Source organism: Apium graveolens, chromosome 3, assembly GCF_009905375.1.
Source record: "Apium graveolens cultivar Ventura chromosome 3, ASM990537v1, whole genome shotgun sequence".
Lineage (NCBI taxonomy): Eukaryota > Viridiplantae > Streptophyta > Magnoliopsida > Apiales > Apiaceae > Apium > Apium graveolens.
Genome location: NC_133649.1, coordinates 134,555,119 through 134,579,723, shown reverse-complemented (window position 1 = coordinate 134,579,723; position 24,605 = coordinate 134,555,119).

Sequence of the window (24,605 nt, the reverse complement as noted above, 5' to 3'; positions counted from 1 at the left end):
CCCATTATTAATGCAATTTTTTGTGAAGTACTTGGAATATTTAATGATATTCTCTTTGGCAGTTTTGTATGTTTTGGCTTAGAAGCCATTTGATTTTTTTGCCATTTGGTATGTTATGGGTGCATATAAAATAATTAGTACCTGTCTAATTTTTAGGCATATAGACATCAGTTTCTGCACACATTCTTAAAAACTGTTGTTAAAATGCTACATGGACATCAGTTCTTAAACAAATCTGCAAAGCACCTGATGTAAATTTCAAACAAATACATCGACATATTTTTAAAAACTGATGTCAAAGAAGGAGAAAGTTTAGTACCTTTTACATCGGCTACAAAATGATGAGGCAGACATAGATGGACTACGGTTACCATAAGGAAACCGATGTTAAAAAGATATAACACATCGGTCCAGAATCTATATCGATGTCAAAAAGAAGCTTTTACATCGGTTTTCTTTCAAAAGCGATGTTAAAACTAAAATTGACATCGGTTCTATTTTTATAAACGATGTAAATGTTGATTTATACTTTGTAAGTTAATAGTTAAGTTTCATAATTAGATCATATAAAAGCTATTTAGAAAATATTGTAATGCAGTTTCTTTGTAAAAATAGAGAATATACATCCGGTTATAAGCTGAAACGGATATTAAAGATGTTCCCAGACATCAATTTATAACCGATGTCACATGGGGGTACCATTCTCTACACCTACATAGACATCGGTCAGGAAAACTTTTAACATCGGTTTTTGGCCGATGTCTATTGAAGGTTTTCTAGTAGTGTGTACTTATTTTGATAAATGAAGATACCATATGGCTTCTGATTCCCTTGAAGCCCAAAAAAAGAAGTTCAACTCACCCATCCTAATCATCTCATACCTACTCTGCATAAGCTTAGCAAACCTTGCACAAAGTGCATCATTCGTAGATCCAAATATAATGTCATCAAAAAAGACTTGCACAAGTATGATATCATTTGTATGATTCTTATGGAACAAAGTCTTATCTATGACACCTCTAGTGAAACGATTTTTAAGAAAAAATTCTGAAAGAGTGTCATACCATATTCTCGGCGCTTGTTTTAGACCATAAAGAGCCTTGAAGAGAAAATAGACTAAATCTTCAAACTCAGAATCTATGAATCCAAGAGGTTGCTCCATATAGACCTCTTCTTTAAGCTCACTATTCAGGAAAGCACTTTTCACATCCATCTGATATACCTTGAAATTTGAATATGCTGCAAATGCTAAAAACATCCAGATGGATTCAAGTCTAGCAACTGGTGTAAAGGTTTCATCGTAGTCAATCCATTCTTCTTGAGAATATCCCTTAACAACCAGTCTCTCCTTGTTCCTTGTTACTACTCCATCTTCATCAAGCTTGAACTGAAAACCTATTTTGTTCCAATCACTGATTTATCTTTTGGTCTGGATACAAAGTTCCACACTTTCTTCCTTTCAAACTGATTGAGTTCCTCTTGCATAGCAATCACCCAATCTGGATATCCAAGAGCTTCATCTACTTTCTTTGGTTTTATTTAAGATAGAAACCCAGAATAGAAACATTCATTTTCTGTAGTTCTTCTAGTATTAACTCCACAATCTGGATCACTAAGTACCAAATACCAAGAATGATCTTTACTCTATACTTTCTGCCTTGGTAGATTAGCCCTTGATGACTCAGCATTTCCAGAATTATGTTGAGTCTGACTATCGGATCCTTGTTCTTCTTCTTATTCTGCTCCCCCTGAGTTATATTGCCAGCTTGATCTCCAGAATATGAAGCTTGAGGACTAGTCCCAGAGATAGTTTGACTATCATTACTTGTTCCAGGATTATTCCCATTAGAATCTGAATCAGAATTATGATCATCAGGATCATTACCATTGTCATTGTCATTGCTATCTGGAACAACTCCATGTTCATCTTTTTCATCAGAAAGATCTTCAATATCAAGATTATCATCATTGTATTCCTTTTGAATACTCGGGAGCTTGGCATCATCAAATGTTACATTAAGGCTTTCCATAACCTTTCGATCACTATCACATATACACTGTATTCCTTTGACTCCAGAGAATAGCCCATAAAGATACCTTCTTCAGCTTTAGCATCAAACTTGCCAAGATGCTCATCATCCTTAAGCACAAAGCACTTTCCTCCAAACCGTGAAAGTATTTCACTGATGATTTCTTGTAGGCCATTAACTCATAAGGGGTCTTCTCAAACATCTTATTGATCAGGGTTCTGTTTTGAGTATAGCATGCAGTGTTAACTACTTTAGCTCAGAAGTAGGTAGGAAGATTGGTTTCATTAAGCATAGTTCTAGCAACTTCAACCAATGTTAGATTCTTCCTCTCAACCACTCCATTCGATTGTGGTATCCTTGGTGCTGAAAAATGTCTTGAGATACCCTTCTCGGTACAAAAATCATTCAACTTTGCATTTCTGAATTCTGTTCCATTATCTGATCTGATGGTTCGCACAGGCACTCCACCTTCTAACTCAATCTTCTTGATGTGATCAATAATCATATCACCTGCTTCATCCTTTGAATTTAAGAACAACACCCACATGTATCTGGAATAGTCATCAACAATTACTAAGCCATATTTCTTTCTTGACATAGACATGATTTTGGCAGGGCCAAAAAAATCTATGTGAAGGAGTTATAATGGTTAAGTGATGTCAGTCATTATCTTCTTCTTGTGTGATGCCCTCTTTGACTATCCCTTCTCACATGCTTCATAAAGTCTATCCGGACTGAATTCCATGTCGGGCAAACCTCTCACCAATTCCCTTTTAACCAAGGAAATCATGGTCTTTAAGTTCAAATGGGAGAGCTTCTTATGCCATAACCAACTTTCATATGGAGAGGCTTTACTATAGAAACACATCACTTGACCATCAGTAGAATTCCAGTCAGCTATGAACAAATCACCCTTTCTATCTCCATTGAGAGTTATCTTCTCATTCTTCTGATTAGAGATCAAACACTTCTCCTTCTTGAACAAAACTCCACATCCTTTATCACATAATTGACTAATGCCGAGGAAATTATGCAAAAGACCTTCAACCAGAGAGGTTTCTTATATGAAGACATTGCCAATTTTCAAACAATATATCCCATAGTATAACCTTTGTTGTCATCTCCAAAAGTAACTAATGGGCTAACTTTCTCAACCACCTTTGATAGTAGGGCTCTATCTCCAGTAATATGCCTTGAACATCCACTGTCCAGAATCCACATGACCTTCTTCTGCTTAATTCCCTGAAAACAAAGATGATTAAGTTTTCTTTGGTACCCAAACTAAGTTGGGTCCAGGAGACTTACAAGCATTTGAATATTTAACAATTTCTTGACAGAATTGACAGGCTTAACAATTAATCCTTTATCATTGAATGTTTCCTTGTCACTTTCAGAAGCACCAACATACTTGCTCTTGTACTTGGTGACAGGTGCCACTTTCTTATATTTAGGATGTCTTACAGTCTTTGATCTACCAGAGTTCTTACTATCACGCTTATCATGATTATGAGACGTACTATGTGAGTGTGTGGAATCAAGATAAGTGTGCATGAAAGAAACTACACATGGCATGCAAACAGATTTATCACAATTAGAAAGTTTAGGCATGTTAGGCATGTTATGCATATAAGCATTCTTAATTGTCTACTTTAACCTTCTGAAAAGCATGAGTTAGGTGACCAGAGGAACCACTATTATTACATACTTCATAGGGCCATTAGTTCTTATCCTTCCATTCCTGTTTCTACTTCTCTTAGTCTTGAAAGTAAAACCTAGTCCGACAAAAGATAAGTCAGAATCACTAGCAACAGACTTAGGTTTCTTTGCCTTTTGTCTCTTTGAGAGCTCGAGATCCTCAACAAGCATCTCATGATGAATATAGAGATTATCTTCATCAAAGGGCTCAACAGTAGCTTTCTTAAACAGAGGCTTCTTATCTTCTTTAAGAACATGAGGTGTACTATGGGGATTCACAAATTTCTCTTCAGGGTCATTTTCAACTACTCATTTCTTAGAAGCTTTTCTAAGTTCGTCGTAGTCTAGACCTATCCCAACCTTTCCACCTACTACTTGATCAGCTATGAGCTTCTTAGTAAGATTTGTAGAATCAGTGAAATCATACAATTTAATGTCTAATTCTGCAATCTTGTTCTTAAGCTCTTCCTCTGTCTCAATGTGCTTACTATTCTTAAGCTCTAAATATCTATTGGTTTGCTTAAGATTTTCCACACTGACCCTATCAAGAACTAACTTATCATTTTCATCTTTAACCTTCTTTAGTTCTGCTTTTAGGTCTTCCATATGAACCAGAGTACATCTTAGTGTAGTACAAACATTTCTATACACTTCTTTTATGGTCCCATGTTTCTCAACGCATTCCTTTGTCTTGCACTGAGCCGTAAGATAGTGATGAGAAACTGCATTTCCATACACTAAGACAGTCTATCTAAAAGCAACACAGTGTTCATTCTCACATAAGTTATTAGACGGTAAAGTACAAACAATTGGGAATTTTACCTGTGAAGAAGATTCTGACATTAATGCAAGATTTCTATATTGCTCTTCTTTATCATCAATTTCATCCCAGCTCTTCCCTTCAGCTATGTAGGATTTTTCTAGATACTTTCTTAAGCTACCTGAGTCCTTCTTCTGATAGGATTTCCCTTTATCCTTAGCTTGATGAGTCTTTTTACATTCAATGGAAAAGTGCCCAACCTCATCACAGTTAAAGCATCTGAACTTGCTTCTATCAACCATCCATGTGTTGTAACCTGATCCTAAAGATAAATTTAACCTCTGTCCATGATTGCTGCTTCCAGAACCCCTAAATCCTTGCTTCCTTCTAAACCTGATGTTACTGAACATCCCTGCTAGGTTGGCCATAGTAGGATCTTCCATATTTTGTAGCTCCTCGATAGTATAGTAGTCATTTGGATTACCAGAGAGGCTTCCATCATCTATTTCAGCTTCAAAGAGTGCTTCAACTTTGGACTTAGGCTTTTCAGCAGTAATGTCAAGCTCTTTAATTCCACTGGCTACAAGAGTAGTTGTCTTGAGTAGTTCAGAATTCTTGCTATCAATTGTTCCACCATCATATATGATATTCCTTTATTCCTGCTCCATCTTATGTGTCTTTAATTTACCATACAACTTCTCAAGTGTCATGGTTTCAAAATCAACTCGTTCACAAACAGAGCCTTATTCTCCAAGTGGTGAGGTAGGCCTAGCATAAACTTCCTGTTGACTTCTCTCTGAGGATAAGTCTTGCCATGGATACTCAATTCATTTAACAGCTTGTTCAGTCTTTCAAAGACTTGAGTTATACTCTCTCCAGGCAAGGAATTAAAGGCCTCATATTGAAAAGTTAAGATATCCAGTCAATTTTGCTTGACATCTTCAGTTCCTTTCAAAATCAGTTCTATGGTCTCCCACATGGGCTTGGAAATTTCACAGACAATAATTTGGTGACTCATATCATCATCTATTGAATCCACCTAAATCAACTACAGGCCTTCATCCAAAGCAATCAATTCCTTATCATCATCAGTCCATTCTAATTTAGGACATGACATTCTTGAGTAAAGGATCTCTGGATGCTCCTTCATAGGCACATATCTTCCTTCTCTTAATACCTTCATATAATCTGTATTTGACGCCCGAATATATAAAATCATTTTCTTCTTGTATAGATTGTATCTCAATTTATCAAAATGAGGAACCTTAAAGCTACTAAATTTCTGAGTACTCATCTTTTCAGATATGAGAAAAATTCAATACACCGTCTCGAAACACAAACACCCAGTCAGTCAACAATACCCAATTGTCAAGTCAAAACCAACAAATCTAAAACCAGATCTACACATCAGAAGTACTGCCAGACTCCGTATAACCAAAATCAATAACAAAACTTGCTAATCTAACATATCTGATCTGTATTTCCTTCAACAAGCTCTGATACCAATTGTTAGGTCCAAAAGGTACATACAGAGAGGGTGGGTGAATGTATGTTTTTTATTTTTCACAAATAAATACAGCGGATAATCAAACTATAAAAATGAAATAAACAAACAAAGAGATTCACGAAATAATTCTTGAATTAAGAAACTAAACCGCAATAGGTTGCTTACACCTTTGAACAAATATTCAAAGTTACAAATAGATAAAGCCAATACAAAATATAAGCTATCAAACTATGATTTGTATCTATCACTCTAATGATTTAAAACTCTTATTAAATGGTATTTAAAACAATCAAAGAAGCTTTAAATGATGAGTATATCTAATGTGTAAGTCTTCATATGATGAGTAAACAAATGGGCATGACCTCTCCTTGTCAAATCAAGCTTTTCAAGGTTCTGATATAATTTGCAAGAGCTTCGTTATATTCAATGCGGGAGAGATACAATTTCAATTGCATCTGAATTATTAATATAGAATGGTAGGTAGCTGAAAAGAGAAGGGGCACATGGTACTCCATCAACCAAGTAAATGAATTGAACAGCTTGCATATCCATGTTACTTGCGTCCCTAGACATTGTTCTTTCTCACTTGCGACTAGAGGAGAAATACTAGCACTCCTCAATCCTTTACTGGCAACTAGAGAGAGTAAAAGAAGTTTTCCTTAGTGAAATACTTGGGTTGTGACCCATAGTCTTCCTTGTAGCTAGGTGGTGACTCCTTCATACTTATAGGAAGAGCTAACTTGCGATCAAGAGCTAGGAAGGAAGTTGCCTTAGTCATTTTAAGTCTAACTAGTGACCACTAGGTTACTTGCGACCCATACCACTACTTGGAATACTGACTTATGACTTGTACTCCCTTGATAACCTTACTTGCGACTTAGAGTATCCTAGAGAGCTAAGCTGCGGCCTAGACTCCTTGTACAAGCTTAGGATTTGCATTTGTGGGCCATACAACACATGGGATGAATTTTCTCTCTCTTCCTCTTTTTAACTGGAGACCTCAACACATGGAGAAGCTAGGTGATTCATTTTTCCTTGGAAAAAATCCATGCATTGCTTAATAGACTCTAACTGGCAACCAAGAGGGAATAACATGCACTTATGAATTTTTTTTGCTCTAGTTTATTACTAGAGGCTCGTACTAAGTCAAGATCAGTTCATGTACTAAGATATTAAACTATATTTCCAAGATATTGCTTCTGATAATCAATATACTGATTATGGTGACTCCTACTACATGGTAGTGATCACTTTGACTTAGATTCTGTAGAGCATTACAATTCCAAAGTTGTCATGTCTTCAAGTCTTCTCTCTTGAGTCTTCGTATTAATCATAAAACCTATATTCCCATATATGAATCCTCACTTAATAATCTTTTCTAATGATAGTAATTAGTTTCCTTTCACGAATCACTGATACCTAGTGCAATGGTCTAGTTCACAGGTAACTAGTTCCGCTCTCAGGCCTTCATACTACAATATTTTCAAATCATTGTCAAGTCTTCTACCAGATACAAACAACTTCACTTAAAATCCTTGAGGTCTTTACACTGATCCAGATAACTGCTTTGAATGACTCCAACTTTATTCCTCCATTGTCTGAATATATTAATGAACTTCATACAGATCACTGTTGATGTCTTCTTCACTATAGCTACCAAAACCATTATGTATATGCCCAATAAACAGTTTGTACTGATTCTAGTGGAATATAGGTTATTTTAAAGTTATTTTTTATGTTGAGTTATCCAAACCGGTATTGTTGAGTTATACATAAAACTTCAATCTTTCTCAACACCCTCATTTCACCTACACCCTTCTCCGTAGGGAATTTCATCTTCAGATGGGGAATAGATTCCACCGCTTGGAAGGTGAATAGGAAATGACTTCCCATAATTGCATTATACAAACTTTCAATCTGAACCACATAAAATTTTACTTGCTTCTCAACAATATAAAGCATTTAACCAAGAAGGATTGGTAAAGTGATCGTACCTTCAAATTGAATGGGATGCCCGTCGAAGGCATATAGGGGTGCTTCGTAAGTGGGCTCTAACTATTCACCTGCAAAATTCATCTTCCTGTAAGTCATGTGGAATATGATTTGAATGAGCTACTAGTGTCGATAAACACCTTCCAAATTTTGTTTTATCCGATGAGAGGTTTGATGATTAAAAGGTCTTCGTGAGGGTATATTACGTCCTTATATATCACAGCCCCAAAATAAACTAACAAAATATAACTAATAAATATAAAGTTACAACAAACGGCTGTTAACAACATAATCCAAGATCGCAAAGGTTCAGTGTTTGAACAGTCCAACACTACAATTATTATAACTTATATAAAGCTACCGGTCCTCACACCAATGCCAACTATACTACCTGAGCTCTCACATAAGCCTCAACATCTCTACTGGTAGGCTTACGAGGAGTCTGCTTGAACCTAACCATACTTGCTAGCTGAAATATCATGAATGAAAAGCAAGAAGTGAGCCAAATGCTCAACAAGGTATATCATAAGACATAATTTAACATCATAGCAATTTATAACTGGAAATTGAGGTGTATGGCATCATTATTCAAGTCAAAACATTTATAACCAAATCATTGCTCAAAATCATTTTATGACGCTACGGATTACATTCGCTGATCAGCCGTGAAGTAATCCCGACCCTCGCTGGGTTCTAAACAATTTAATGGGATCCCTGGGCATCTTTTAAGCCTAATATAATAAGTGTGAAAGGGACTCGCGTCTTAGTCCAATTCACCAATCTCAAGAAAACATTCTTTTATTTAAAGAGCAATTATCTTTTATAAAACTGATGCCAAGGAGAACTTTACAAAGATCTAAACAAAGGGGTTTAAATCATCAATCAAAAATTCGAGTTATGAAACTCTTATCAGAATGATTTGACTTCTCACTAGAAGGGTTTTCAAAGATGGACAACAATGGTTTGACAACCAGGGAAAAAAGTATTGAAAAAGAATCATAAATTTATTCAACAAGATAGAGATCTCAAATTTTGAGGGTTATATATGGCATATATCTAGTGACAAAGATTGGGTATGATTATAAGGATTTATGTAAATAGTTGGTAACTTTGAAGTGTGAGAGTGAAAATGGATAGCGGTTAATCAAGAGAGATTACACAATCAAGGAAAATAAAGTATTATAGTTTATAAGGGTGTCTCAAAATGGCCAAGACATTCGGTTTAAGTCAAAGGTAGGTACTAGGTCGAATTGGAACAAAATAGTGATAAGGGTATAATTTTATAAGCGCTTACATAGACTTAAAGCAAGTCCAATAATCGTAAGCATGACATAGTATTTGCAATATCTCAATCTAAAATCAGAGTATTTGTAACGATGAATCATGATGACAGAAATATTAATGGACAATATACGAGCATGCTATCATAAATTAAAGGAGTGGTTCGGAACACTTGTAACACATCTTAATAGTTTAAAATAATTCCCAATATATATCTCGAGAGGGTCAAATGACACTTGCCTTAAGAAGGTTGGACTAACTCTCGTCTTGATCGTGGAAGCAACCAGGAGCACTACGCGACTTTGACGGTAAGCTTACTATCTTTTCCTGAGCCTACACAAAATATTAGACTTCATCAAGATACACTCTCACAAAATCTTCATCCTAGTTAGAAAATTCTAATCATAGTGGCACTTAGGCCTACTTACACGTTCGACTCATAGTACACACATAATAGCATCATGTCCCAAGTAGTCATTTAGGAGCACATAACACATTTAATCACATAATATGTTATTTAAACATAGTGCACTAATAAGTATTGAATGATCTCACCCCACCAACACAATGACTCGAAGTGCTCGACTAGTCTAATGTAACAACACTATCTCTCCAACCATAAAGTGCCATGTCAAGCCAAACCCCATTTCATTTGACCACAACCCTGTCTTAACCTCCTACTGACCTCTAACTACAATAAGAAATCAATGGTAAACTCAGACCTTACCTCTAAATACTCAAAAACTAAGTGCAAAGTCAAAGTGCTCCTAAGTGCGACACCTAGGTGACATCGAATGGTTTCTAGTGTTATTGAACCTTCTTCCACTCAAAGTTTTCTACTCAACTTACTACATTGGAATCTCAGAACCTAACCCTAACTTGTGCACTTGTAATGACACCAAGGCCTACCCTAGGCCTCCCTCGGCCTACTCCCAAAGTTGACTCTCCCCTGATCCAGCGACACTTGTTAGTCCCTTAACAAAATGACAAGAATTACAGAAGGGGGGTTGAATAGAATTCTTGAAACTTTTTCTTGAAATAAAAATGTTCTAACTCGAATATATATATAAGTGTGAATTGATTAGCATAATGCGAAATAGTTACTTCAATGAATCAAAACACAAGTAATTAAAAACAAGAGTCTTTAAAAACTTTCAGGTGGATTTGAATGATTCCACCAGAGATATATAATATATATCGAGAGAACTCTGTGTGCAAAAAGCTCACAGCTGCTTACAAATATTGAACAACTAAGAAAGCAGAGAAATGCTAAGAATTCTGCTTACAAATGTTTCTCTGCCTGTTTCTCCGATTATTCCTTAGTTGCTACTTCTTGGTTTATATATCACCAAGATTACAAAGTAATGAGACATGATAATAAAACAAAAACTATCAAGTCTATTACAATGCTACTTCATTACTCTATTCCAGCATCTTTGAATATCTTCATAATAGCATGGAAATGGCAATACTTCTTTGTTCTCGAAAACCCAGTTGAATAGGCTACCACATTCCATTTGCATCCACTCAACGCATGTGACTTTGTTGTCACTGTCAACAGATATTTGAATTCTTTATCCATCGGGTTCATGATCATCTGTTGAGTTATTGATCATCTGTCGGGTTGTTGATCATCCGTCGAATTCATTGTTGTTTATTCGTCGGGTAGTAATCAGGCACTTGACTTCATTTCACTTATGCAGAATTACAAGACATCATCTATGTGCAATTAATCAACCTATTATGCATATCTAATTAAAGTCAATCATGAATCAAATACTACTACAGATTATAAACAATATGTATGCAGAAATGTGCTACAGACTTATTGTTACATAAGCTACTCACTTGATGGATAATAAGTCATCATCCGTCGAGACTATATTGAGTCATCCATCGGGACTATAAACCTTATCCGTAGAATGCTACATAATTTCACTAAGTAAAATCTACGAAGGTGTTTTGTTCATGAAATCATCAAGTACACAACATATACACAACAATCTCCCCCAATTTATGTTTACTGGAATTGTAGCCATAAATTAAGAGACACTTGATGATAACAAAACACCTTAATAATACAACTTTTAAAAGATAGTAGATAATACTGAAAAGTGCTTCAATTAACAAAATGTACAAAGTTTTGCTCACAGTCATTTTTCAAGATGCTCCTCTAGCCTGAGCAGATTTATCTAGTTCCTTAAAGGTCTGGATCTCTTTCCAAGCTTTCTGTTGTTTTCCTTAATCTGATTTTGGAGCTGCATGTGGAATTCCAGTTCATCATATTCTGAGAGATTTAGCTTTCCTTGCATTTCCAAAAGAGTCTCATTGCTAGAAATGCTCAATTGGTCTTCTAATCTGAAAAATCTTCTCACTCCTTTGTCATCCATGAACTCCATCATCCAGTAGGGCCTTAGATGCACTTTTCTCCCTGTGTAAGGAATGACTAGAGTCTTTGGAAGTGCATCTTTAGCTTTAACACTCCTTAGCTCTTCAATCTTCTTCAGTACCAATCTTCTTGCAGTAATATTGAACCCAAAGTTCTTCTTGAAGGATGAATAAACTTTAATCAGTACAGCTTGGCTTTCTTGAAGGATCCTGTGAAGTGGCCACTGAATCTCCTTTCCTCCTTTGTACTTGAACACTAACCTTTCAGGTAGGTTTCTGTATGCATCAATTCCTCTCACTTCATCTAGTTCATCTAGATAGAGGTTTAGATCAGAAAATTCTTCGAAGTCACACAAGTACATGTAATCTCCCCTATTGACTTTAGATTGAGCTTTGACTACTGATTTGGATTTGACTGCTCTTGACTTTGTTCTCTTTGGCTTGTTAAGGATTGGCAAATAGAAGTCAGGAATTGGTATGTGTTATTCCCAGTCGACTAATAATGAGATTTACAGAAGTGGGGTTGAATGTAAATCTCGAAACTTTTTCAAGTTATGAGCAGTTTCTAAGGCTAAGTGTTTTATTGAACAAATGTGTGTGAATTGCTTGAAGCTAATACAGACAGATATATATTCAAACACAAATGTAAAGAACACAAAGAACTTAAAAACTTTTCTGGTGGATTTGTTGTTCCACCAGTGATGTTTTATTTCATAAAATCTGTGATTCAAAGAATTAAATCACAGCTGTGTCCTAGTACAAACTAGATGATTTTCTCTCTGGATTTTTCTAAACAGCTCTGGAAAATTCACACTCTAATTACTAGCTGCTACTTGGTTTATATATCACCAAGTTTACAAGTGAAGACAAAACAGTAAAATACAATTAAAAGATTCTTCACATGTTTCTTCTTTATTTCTCTATCCAATGCAATTTGGGGTTAGCTGTTAATCTTTGAATACTCCCTTGTTTGCACCAGAATGGAAATGCTGCATTTTCTTGATTCCTCCTAGAGGCTGCCACATTTCAGTTTGTCTCTGTCAACCCATGTGCCTCTGTCAGCTTATGAATTGTCACTATCAATTGCTATTGAACTAAGCATCCGTTGAAGCTTTCATCCGTTGATGACTTTATCCATTGAAGCTTTACCCGTTGAAGCTTTATCCGTTGATGTATTAGCAGTTGAAGCTTTATCCGTTGAATTACTCATCCATTGATGGATGTTATCCGTTGAAGCTTTAGAGACATCCGTTGAAGCTTTGTTTCTCATCCGTTGAAGGCCTTTAATATCAGTTGATACTACTTCACTTATACAAAATTACAAGGCATGAAATATTTACAATTAGCCCTCCTATTTGCATATCCACTAGTAGTCAACATGACTGATAATTTCCCACAACATCTAAGAATTACAACTTAAATATAGAGAATGAAATGTGGTACAATACTAAACTTATTTCTAAGTAAAGCTACTCCTTCAACGGATAGCCAAAAATGGTCTTATCCGTTGAGGCTACAAACACTAGATTTCTATTTAAGTGTTTTGTTTAACTTATCATCAACCTAATACACATATTCCTAACAATCTCCCCCTATTTATGTCTACTAGAACTGTAGGCATAAATTTGGGTTTAACTTGATGATAACAAAACACTTATCAAACATATGAACTGAAATAAAGTAGAAATTCAAAAGTGCTGCAAAAAATGTGTATACTGAGATAGAATTGAAGAATTACATTGTTTCCAAGGGTGCTCCTTTAGCCTGAGTAGATTAATTTCTTTTCCTTTGATCCCTTATTTTCTTCCCTAGCACCCTGTCATTCTCCTCTATTTGGAGTTGGAGTTGTCTGTAGAATTCAGCTTCATCTTCTTCATTGATGTCCAACTTAGATTGCATATCCTTGAGAGTTTCATTACTGGCAATCTTGAGCTGATCTTCAAGTCTGAAAAATCTTCTGACTCCTTTATTGTCTCTGAACTCCATCAACCAATGAGGTGATTTATGAACTGTAATTCCTCTCTCTGGGATGAGTAATGTTCTAGGAAAGGCATTGGGCTCCCACCAAGTTTTCCTTATGCTGGAAATCTTGTTGAGAATCTCAGTTTTGGTAGTCCTGGTAAAGCCAGAATCCCTTTTTATAGCTGAGTAGACTCTAACCAAGGTAGAATAGCCTTCATTCAGAATTCTGTGAAGAGGCCAAGTCCTTTCCCCACTTCCTTTATATTTGAACACTAGTCTTTCTGGAAGCTGTTTGTAGGCATCTATTCCCCTTACTTCCTCCAGCTCATCCAGATAGAGTTCAATGTCTGTAAATTCCTTTATGTCATAAATGTGAACATAATCATCCTTTGAGGCTTGTGGCTTAGGCTTAGGCTTCTGAGTGAATTTGATTGAGGTTAGAGGAGGTGTTGATTTTATTTTTCTTTTCTGTTTCTTTGATGGTGGAGAAGTGGTTAAGAAAGTGGGAAATTTGATGGTGTCCCAGTCAATTGATTCCTCCTTAGGAGTGATTATTTCACCATGGATGTTTATGAAGGGGTCAGGCACAATGGGTTCAGGAATAGAAGGTAGTGGTTTGGATTTTGATTGGGTTTCTTCAGTTTCATCTACCATCTTCCTTTTTGCATTGGCCTTCTTTCTGTTCCCTTTCTCCCATTCCTTTCTTTCCTTACTTCTTTCTTCCACATCATCACTAAGCATGTCCCCCATACCTACATCTTCACCCTTGTCTTCAATTTCTTTCTTTTCTTCAGCTTGACTTGACTTTACCTGTTTTTCAAGCTTTGCTTGTGCTCTTTTATCAGCCTTAAGCTTTTTAGCTTCTTCCTTCAACCTTCTGGCTTCTTCCCTCTTGGCTATTGAGAATTTGGGATGTCCTTGTATCACACAGATACTCTTTCCCTCTCTAAAAATAATAGCCATGTTCATTCTTTCAACCACAACCTTGGTCTCCTTGTGCTTCATGATATTACCACCCAAGACCTTGTCTTCATTAGGCTTTGGAAGAGGAAAATCCACTCCTTTCAACTGAGCAAGGCTTAGAGGGTTCTTTGTAGAGTCCTTATTGGATCTGTTGTTGGGCTTGAGAACCATAGGTTTCAGATTCTTGGAAGAAGTCTCTCCAACCTTATTCCTCCTTACTGGCTTGAGATCCATAATGATTGGCTCCACCTTTGTGCTATGCTTCACAGATTGTGATTTTGAAGTTGTAGAACCAAAAATTTGTTGCATCCTTTCATCAATTCTCCTCCTTTGCTCTTTGACTTTCATCTCAGCTGCTGCTATCTGGATTAGATCAATTCCATCAAGCTTTCCTTTGATTTGAAGTGTTGGAGAAGTGGTGATGGCAGGAACTAGCACTTTAGATATTTGAACTTTTGTTGATGGCTCTCCTTCCCCTTCCCCTTTATTCTCCCCCTTTTTGTTATCATCAAGGATAGGGGTCAAGCCTTGTGCTTTTGCCAGCTACAATAGTAGACTTGTCTGAGATTGTTGATTTTGAAGAATGGTGACCACAGAGTCTTCAATGACTTGAACTCTGTTCTCCAACTTGGCCAGCCTCTTGTTAGCATCAGATTCTCTCCTCAATCTCAGCAACAAATCTTTCATTGTACCATAAGGCATGACTGAATCCAACTTCTCAGAAATGTAGGATTTCAGATCAACAATATCCTTTTTGAGTTCATCCACACTCAAATTCTGTCTGATGTACTGCAACTGCAGGAGATGCAGAGAGTCTAGATGAGCTTGAAGAATAGCCTTGGTACCAGTATCCGGAGTGTCCTGAAGGGCCTTTTGAATAGCCATAACCTGCTTGACCAAAGCTACACCAAACTGTCCTGGTGTAGATTTCTTTGTCCATGCCCATTCAGGTAAATTTGGAACAGAACTTGGGCCTGCATCTCCCCCTAAGTTCATGCTCCCATCCAAAGAACTAGAGTCATCATCATTAGAATTTACTTCAAATTCTTCAGATGGCTCACTAGCTTGAGAAGGCATCCTATTAATAGCAGCTTTATCTCTTTGAAGAGATTCTGAAGTGTGCACTATGTTCAAAGTCTGCTCTGCCTCCACATTGCCCTGAGCAGCCAACAGTTGATAGGCTGAAACAGGATAAGTAAAAGTGTCAGCATCCAAGGAAATGTTATCAATTTCAGCTTTGTAATGTTGCTGAAATTGTCTTCCGTTTTCAGCATCATCCACAATCATTGACTCACTAGCAATGGCCGGATCCACCCTTATAGCTTCTGTACCTTCTTTTCTCTCAGTTTCTCTATATTCTTGCATCAGGGGCACCCCCTGGATCACACACACCGTCACACCCTCACTCTCACCTACCAAGGTGGCACTCCCATCACTCACTTGTGCCATGCTGGAAGAAATAGCATGCATATTTTGACTCTCAGCCTCTCCTTTTGCCTGGGAGCAACCCAACCTCTCACTCAAATTATCACTCCCTTCCCTCAATCCTAGAAGTGATTGTATAGTAACCATGTCTTCTACACTTGGAATTGATTCAATTATATGTGTAGAGACCATCAACGGATAGGGAGTATCTGTTGAAGTGGAAACTGATGATATCAACGGATAACAGCTGTTAAGCTTATCAGTCGAAGAACAACCACTTGTATACGGATGAGAAATATCCGTTGAAAAAGAAAAAGATGTAGATTTTGAAAGTGACATAATTGTTGAATCTGTGTGAATTAATTTTAAGTGAGGTGACACAGATTCTTCAACTAAGTCTGAAAGAATTGGCTGATGATCCAACAAATCATCTAAAAGATGATGATCACCAGGATTTGAGTTGGGCTCCTCCCTGAGTTTTAAAGAGGGAGAATCAGGAATTGATGTGAATATCATATCCATATCCAGAGATGGTGATGGAGAATTTGGTGATTGATGTGTGTCTATTACAAGAGAATGGGGCTGTGACTCCATATTTGCTGGAGCCACATCAAGCTGAGTTAGAGAAGGCAATGATACAGGTGGATGTATCTGTGCAGTGTGTGCCTCTTGTGTTGAAACTAGGGTTTTAGCCTTCTTTCTCCTTGAAAAGGCTTTGATAGGTGAGTGTGTGGCTTCAGTGTCCCTCCCTCTTTTGTTCTGTGTCCCTGGTTGGGGACTATTTTCAATAGCTGCATCCTTTTGGGAGGATGCAACTAGGGATGTGTCTGACTCCTTTTGAACCACCATAGTCTTTTGAGAAACTGTGGCTTGGCTGGCTAGGGTACCACTCACCTCTCCCACCTTATCCTGGGGGGTTTCTTGATGTTCACCCCTCCCCTCACCACTCACACCCTATACACTCCCTTCAGGGTTTATGGTAGTTGTTACAACTGTTGTCTTTTGAGAAACAATAGAGGTGGTTTTCTTTGACTTGTGTTTTGGAATTTTAGTTTTGGTGGCTTTGGTAGGAATCTGTTGGGACAAAGTCACATATTCCATTACCACACTAGAAGGCAAAGAAACAATGGGGTTGGAAGAAGTAGGAGTTGCAAAAGTATTTACCTCACTTACCTGAGGTGCATTTATTATTGGCAAATATACCAATGGCACCTGGCTGTTGAGGTTAATTCTCACAAGGTCTGCAAGGACCCTTTTCTCTTGTGCCCAACATTTGAGTTTATTGTTTTCATTAGTTATGACTAAATCTTCAGCAACATGGTTAGCCAATAACATAAAGAATCTAGCATAGTAGATGTTATGGGGTCTATTAGCTTTGTTACCTAACCTGGAACCTAATTCTAGCATGACATAGTTGCTAAAATTAAAGTACCTATCAGAGACTAGAATATAGAGCATATTAACAAGAGATGAAGTTATGGCATCAAAATTGCTAATCTTCCCAGAGAAAACCTTGATAAAGGCATCTCCAAGAAAACTCCATTCCTTCCTAAGGCCCTTCCTTCTAATGCTCCCTAAACTAGCAGAATCAAAAGAGTAGCCTATGGAATCTAACATAGCAGATACATCATTATCAGTGTGTGGTGTCATGGCATTATTCTCAGGTAACTTAAAGCAAGACTGTATATCATCATAGTTAATACAGTAATCCTTACCTTTGAGAGAGAAAGCAATGGTCATATCTGTGGAATTGAACTCTGCAGTTGTCCAAATCTCCTCAATTACCTCACAGTAGATAGTTGGGGCTGTTAGTGTATACTGAAAATATTTATTTGAAGTATGTACATTTATTTCTGGCTAGTTTATTTGAGAATCATTTGAATGTTTACATGTTGTCTAATATTATATATTGTGAACAATCTAGTATCAAATGGGATACAGAATATTAGATTGTTAAATACGGTTATATAATATAATAAGGTTCACAGCACAGATGGTGTTGGACAATCCACTGGTATGGCTGTAGTATTATTTAGATTAGTTTATATTGACTAATAAATATTACTAGTATACTTTGTGTATATTAAACAGGATCAAATTTAGAATTGTTCCCTTAATACTGATTAAGAAGGAGAACTAAGATTCTATGTTATTATTAATGCTTAGGTTCTTAATCCAGAAATAGTAATTGACACGTGTATATTATTTACATGCTTTGATTTATATATGAAATAATTCTTTTGAATTATATCATTATATTTTGGGTGATGGAATTATATACATGGTGGATATTATTTATTGAAGGAATCCATGTCCTGATAATATTCGGGTTAATGATGTCCCCTTGAAAGCTCAAAAAGATTTAATTATGTAAAATCCTGCAGGTGGAATTTATTCTGGCATAATTAAATAAAGGTTGAGTGGATGATCAAGGATAAAAGATATTAATTAAATAAATTATCAGTAATTTATTTAATTAATGGACATATGATATTTTAAACATGGGGAATTTAATAAGCAAATAATATTGGAACCGAATTAATTAAATTACGGTATTAGGAAAGGTAGTGCAAATATTAATTCTTTAGTGGATTGAATTAATATTTAATTACATTGGGCTAGGCTCAAGATGTAATTAGAAGACCCAACCTAATTATCCATGGTCCCTATTGTAGCCTATATATATTCTTATTCTCTTCTTGCTTGGGATTGTGTGAAAACATATTGTAGCCACCAAGGAGCAAGAAGAGAGGATAACTTGAGAAGACGGAGGCCACACTTCGCTCAAGGGAATTTGGGAATACAATAGAAGAGCGTGGAATCAACCATTAACAAGGTAATCCTCTTTTCGTAATCTTTATCGTAAAACGTAGTAACACCCTAAGTCCGTGGTTCCCAACAATTGGTATCAGAGCCTGGTAATGGGTTCTACGTTTTATGATATAATGTCCATGTCGTAATTATATATGCGTGTATATAGTATTTTGCTTGTATTGGTTTTGATGCAGGTTGTTAATCCACTATTATGGCCATGTATATTTTAATTATGTGTTTGGATCCCACGTGGTTTAATCGTGGTTAATTTTTGTTTTAGTTTCCACGTGGTTTAATCGTGGTTGTAATTTACACGAGGGTTGATCGTGTTAGAATAGATTTTACAAAATTAGTTTTGTATTAGATCTATTTTTTTTGTAATTGTTCCGGGTATTTTGTAACAAGTTATGTGCGATCGAAAATCAATTCTGGTAGTTTTTTGTTCCGCTGTGCGATTACATGGGGCTGCTGGGGCTGCTGGGGGCGTCGGGGCGCGCTTGGGGCGGATTTTTTTTTGAGAGCTGGATTTTTTTTCAAGGGCCATAATAGTGGAAAATTTATTTTAATTTTTTCCATTAAATTTTAATTATTGCTTTAATTTATTGATTATGTGTGTCATTAATTACGTGTGTAATTCTTTTAAAATTGCATGTTTAACTTAATTAGGACGACATGGACATAAATTTTATTTTTTGCTTTAATTAAATGTTATATGTTGCTAAAATTATGTGTGTATTTGGAATGCATGATTAGACATTATTATAACAACATAGGGCCCCATTTAATTTTAAAATTCCTCAATTTTAATAAATAAAAAAAATCTAAGTGGGAGAGGGAATTAATAAGAAATTAAATCCCATGGTCTCCATTATTCGTTGTAGGTAATTTAACATAAAGACGAATATAAATTATATATACGTCACCCATCGTGGCATGTAATTTATGTTGTCTAGAATGTTATAGAAATTACTAGAACAAACTTCTTAAATTAATAAATTTTGAAAGGAATAAATACGGATTTTCTTTATTTCTGATTTGGGGCGATTTTGTCAAAAACGAGTTCATCGAACTTGTAAGGCTGTGGGTTTTAAGCGAGACCGATGTGACTCCTCCACTACCTGGAAATCAAACCATTGATGAATATTGAGTTGAAGTATTCTATTTAAGGCAAAATTACGAATATTGGAAGGTATACACGCCACCCATCGTGGCGTACCAAGTTCCATAGATTTCAAATAATTTAAGATTTGATGATGGTATACACTTAGCTATGAAAAATAATATAGTCCACCCCAACGTGGCATATTGTTTAGTAATAGGACCGAAGTAACATTTAAACAAAATTAGGTGGTATACATGTCACACATCGTGGCGTACCAGAAGCTTATGGTGTTTAGATGTTAGTGCATTAAATTTTAATAATTTTTAGAGGAATCAATAGATCTTAATAATTAATGCACCCTTATTTATGTGATGTTTTTATGCATGATTCTCAGGATAAAATGGGCTTTCAGTAATTTATTTAATTAATGGGCTTTAATCCACTATTCACCATACTTAAGGATAACAAACTTACCGGACCTAACTATATTGAATGGAAACGAAATTTGGACATTGTGTTGACTGCTGAGGAGTACAAGTTTTGCACTTATGAACCCAAGCCTGAACAGCCTGTTGTTGATGCTCCTGAAGATGAGAAAGAGTATTATAAACGGTGGATTAAGGCTGATGAAATGTCGCGATATTACATTTTGGCAGCAATGTCGGGTGTTTTGCAGCATCAGCATCAGTCTATGGCCACTGCTTTGGATATGCTCTTTAATCTCAAGGAACTTTTTGGAGATCAGAATAGGGCTGCTAGGCAAGTAGCCATGAAGGCTTTAATGAACACTCAGATGGCTGAAGGCACACCTGTAAGGGATCATGTTCTCAAGATGATGTCTCATCTGAATGAGATAGAGATCCTTGGTGCTGAACTTGACGGGGAAACCCAGATTGACATTATCCTTATGAGCTTGTCCAAGAGTTTTGAGCAGTTCCGCTTGAATTACAACATGAACAAGAGGCAGTATAGTCTCGCGGAACTGCTGACAGAACTTCAGGCAGCTGAAGGATTATTTCGGTAGAGTGTTCAAGTGAATGTGGCTGAGAAAGGTTCTTCCTCTAAGCCGAAAGGTATTAAGAAGAAGAAAAAGGCTCAGACACAGAAAGCTGTGAAGGCAGTGGGAGTTCAGGGTGGTGTGAAAAAGCCTAAGGGAAAGTGCTTCAGATGCAAACAGTCAGGTCACTGGAAACAGGATTGTCCTCTTCCTAAGAAGACAAACAATACTGGTATGTCTCTTTCTCTAGTTACAGAAACATTTATAGCGGCTATATCTACGAGCACTTGGTGTGTAGATATAGGAGCCACTGATCATGTTTGTAATTCTATGCAGGAGTTCCAGCTATCCAGAATGCTTAGAGATGGTGAGATATACGTGATCATGGGAGATGCTACGAAAGTAGCAGTAGTTGTAGTAGGAGTTATTCATTTATCTTTTGGTTCTGATAGGATTTTGGTTTTGAACAATTGTCTTTATGTACCTTCTTTTAGAAGGAATTTAATTTTGGTTTCTAAACTTGCTTTGGATGGTTATAATGTTTGTTTGGATCGTAATGTTTCTATTATGATAAATAAACGAATTATATGTTCTGGTACATTGCAAGACAATTTGTATATAATTAATCCTAGTCAACCTGCACTGCAACTGTAATTTAGGGAATTGAACAACACATCTTCTAACTCTACTAAAAGAAAGGAACCTTCTAGTTTGAACCAAACATATCTTTGGCACTTGAGATTAGGTCATATTAACTTGAGGAGGATTCAAAGACTGGTAGTAGACAGGCCTTTAAGCTCATTGGCAGTGGAGCCATTTCCAGTTTGTGAATCCTGCTTGGAAGGTAAAATGACTAATAGGCCTTTCAAGGCAAAGGGGAATAGAGCCAAACAAGTATTAGAATCGGTTCACTCTGATTTATGTGGACCCATGAATATCCAAGCAAGAGGTGGTTATGAATATTTCGTCACTTTCATTGATGATTATTCTAGATATGGGTACGTTTATTTGTTGCGCCGTAAGTCTGAGTGCTTTGATAAGTTCAAAGAGTACAAAGCTAAAACGGAGAAGCGACTTAATAAAAGTATCAAGTCACTACGATCAGATCGTGGTGGCGAATACTTGCTTGGAGAATTTAGGGAATATTTATCAGAAAATGGGATAGAATCCCAGTTAACTACACCAAGCACACCCCAGCAGAACGGTGTAGCAGAGAGAAGGAACCGGACTCTTTTAGAGAGTGTTAGATCGATGATGAGTTATTCGGATTCACCCAAGTCGTTTTGGGGACATGCCTTAGAGACAACAGCTTATCTTCTGAACTTAGTACCTTCTAAGTCGGTTCCTAAAACCCCCTTAGAATTGTGGACCGGGGATAAACCGAGTCTAAGACATATTCGAATATGGGGTTGTCCAGCACATGTGCTGAACAAGAACGCGACTAAGTTAGAATCTCGTACAGAAGTAAGGTTGTTTGTAGGCTACCCTATGGGAACGAAAGGATATTTATTTTATAGTCCGAAGAATCGGGATGTCATTGTTAGCACCAATGCAAGATTCTTGGAGGAGGACTATATAATGAATCACAAACCCATGAGTAGTGTCGTTTTAGAGGAACTAGTGGGAGGGACAAATAATACCCATGAAGCTATAGTACAAGTAGAACAACCACAACATAATGTACAACCTGTCACTAATACCGCACCAGTGCCTCGTCGTAGTGGGAGGGTTATTCAACAGCCTGATAGATTCATGGTTTTGGGAGAGTCTTCAGACTTGGTCCCTGGTGAACATGATGATGATCCCCGTACATACGAAGAGGCAGTACAAGACAAAGATGCAGATCTTTGGCAAAAGGCGATGGAATCTGAGATAGAATCAATATATTCTAATCAGGTCTGGGAGCTCGTGGAACCACCCAAAGGTATAAAACCTATTGGATGTAAGTGGATCTACAAGAAAAAGAGGGGATTAGATAAAAAGGTGAAAGCCTGGAAAGCAAGACTTGTTGCGAAAGGGTATACTCAGAAAGAAAGTATCGATTATGAGGAAACCTTTTCACCGGTAGTCATGCTTAAGTCAATCCGTATTCTTTTATCTATAGCAGCTCATCTCGATTATGAGATTTGGCATATGGATGTCAAGACAGCTTTTCTTAATGGAAGTCTTGAAGAAACCATCTATATGCAGCAACCAAAAGGATTCATTAAGGAAGGCCAAGAGCATTTGGTATGTAAGCTTAAGAGGTCTATTTATGGACTTAAACAAGCTTCTAGAGACTGGAATATTCGTTTTGATCAGGCAGTCCAGTCATATGGATTTGATCAAAGTCCAAGCGAATCATGCGTGTATAAGAGAAGTGAAGGTAATGCAGTGGTTTTTCTAGTACTATATGTAGATGATATTTTACTCATTGGAAATAATGTTGAGATGTTGTCATCAGTAAAGGCATGGTTGTTCAAATAATTTGACATGAAGGACTTAGGTGAAGCGGCATACATCCTTGGGATCAAAGTTATAAGGGATCGCAAGAAAAGGATGTTGGCTTTATCTCAAGAGCCCTACATTGATGAAGTATTAGCTCGTTTTAACATGCAGAACTTCAAGAAAGGTTTTTTACCTTTTAAGCATGGAGTTGCTCTATCTAAGAAGCAGTGTCCTTCGACACCTAAGGATATAGAGAGCATGAAAGCAGTTCCTTATGCTTCAGCATGTGGAAGCTTAATGTATGCTATGTTATGTACGAGGCCTGACATCTGCTTTGCTGTAAGCATGGTTAGTAGATATCAGTCGAACCCAGGTCAGGAACATTGAAGTGCAGTAAAAACTATACTCAAGTACCTGAGAAGGACTAAGGAGTATATGTTAATTTACAAGGCCTCAGATCTATTTCCTTTGGGATATACTGATTCAGATTTCCAATCAGATAGGGATAAGAGGAAATCAACCTCGGGATATGTTTTTACTTTGTGAGGTGGAGCCGTTATATGGAGGAGTGTAAAGCAGAAATGCATTGCAGACTCCACCATGGAGGCCGAGTACGTGGCGGCCTCTGAGGCTGCCAAGGAGGCTGTATGGTTCAAGAACTTCCTTTTGGACTTAGATGTGGTACCTAATTTGCCTAGGAGCTTGACGGTGTATTGTGATAACACTGGTGTTGTGGCAAATTCAAAGGAACCGCGAGACCACAAAGCAGCTAAACATATTGAACGTAAGTATCATCTCATACTAGGAATCGTAAAGGGAGGGGATATAGTTGTGGCTCACATATCATCAGAAGACAACCGAGCAGATCCTTTCACAAAGAGCTTGCCAACCAAGGTTTTTGACAAGCATGTGGAAGCGATAGGAGTCAGATGGATGGACACACAGATTCTTATGTAATAGTGGATTAAATAAACATTGATGTACACATAGAATATTTTGAGTATAAGTGGGAGATGGTTAGTGTATACTGAAAATATTTATTTGAAGTATGTACATTTATTTCTGGCCAGTTTATTTGAGAATCATTTGAATGTTTACATGTTGTCTAATATTATATATTATGAACAATCTAGTATCAAATGGGATACAAAATATTAGATTGTTAAATACGGTTATATAATATAATAAGGTTCACAGCACAGGTGGTGTTGGACAATCCACTGGTATGGCTGTAGTATTATTTAGGTTAGTTTATATTGACT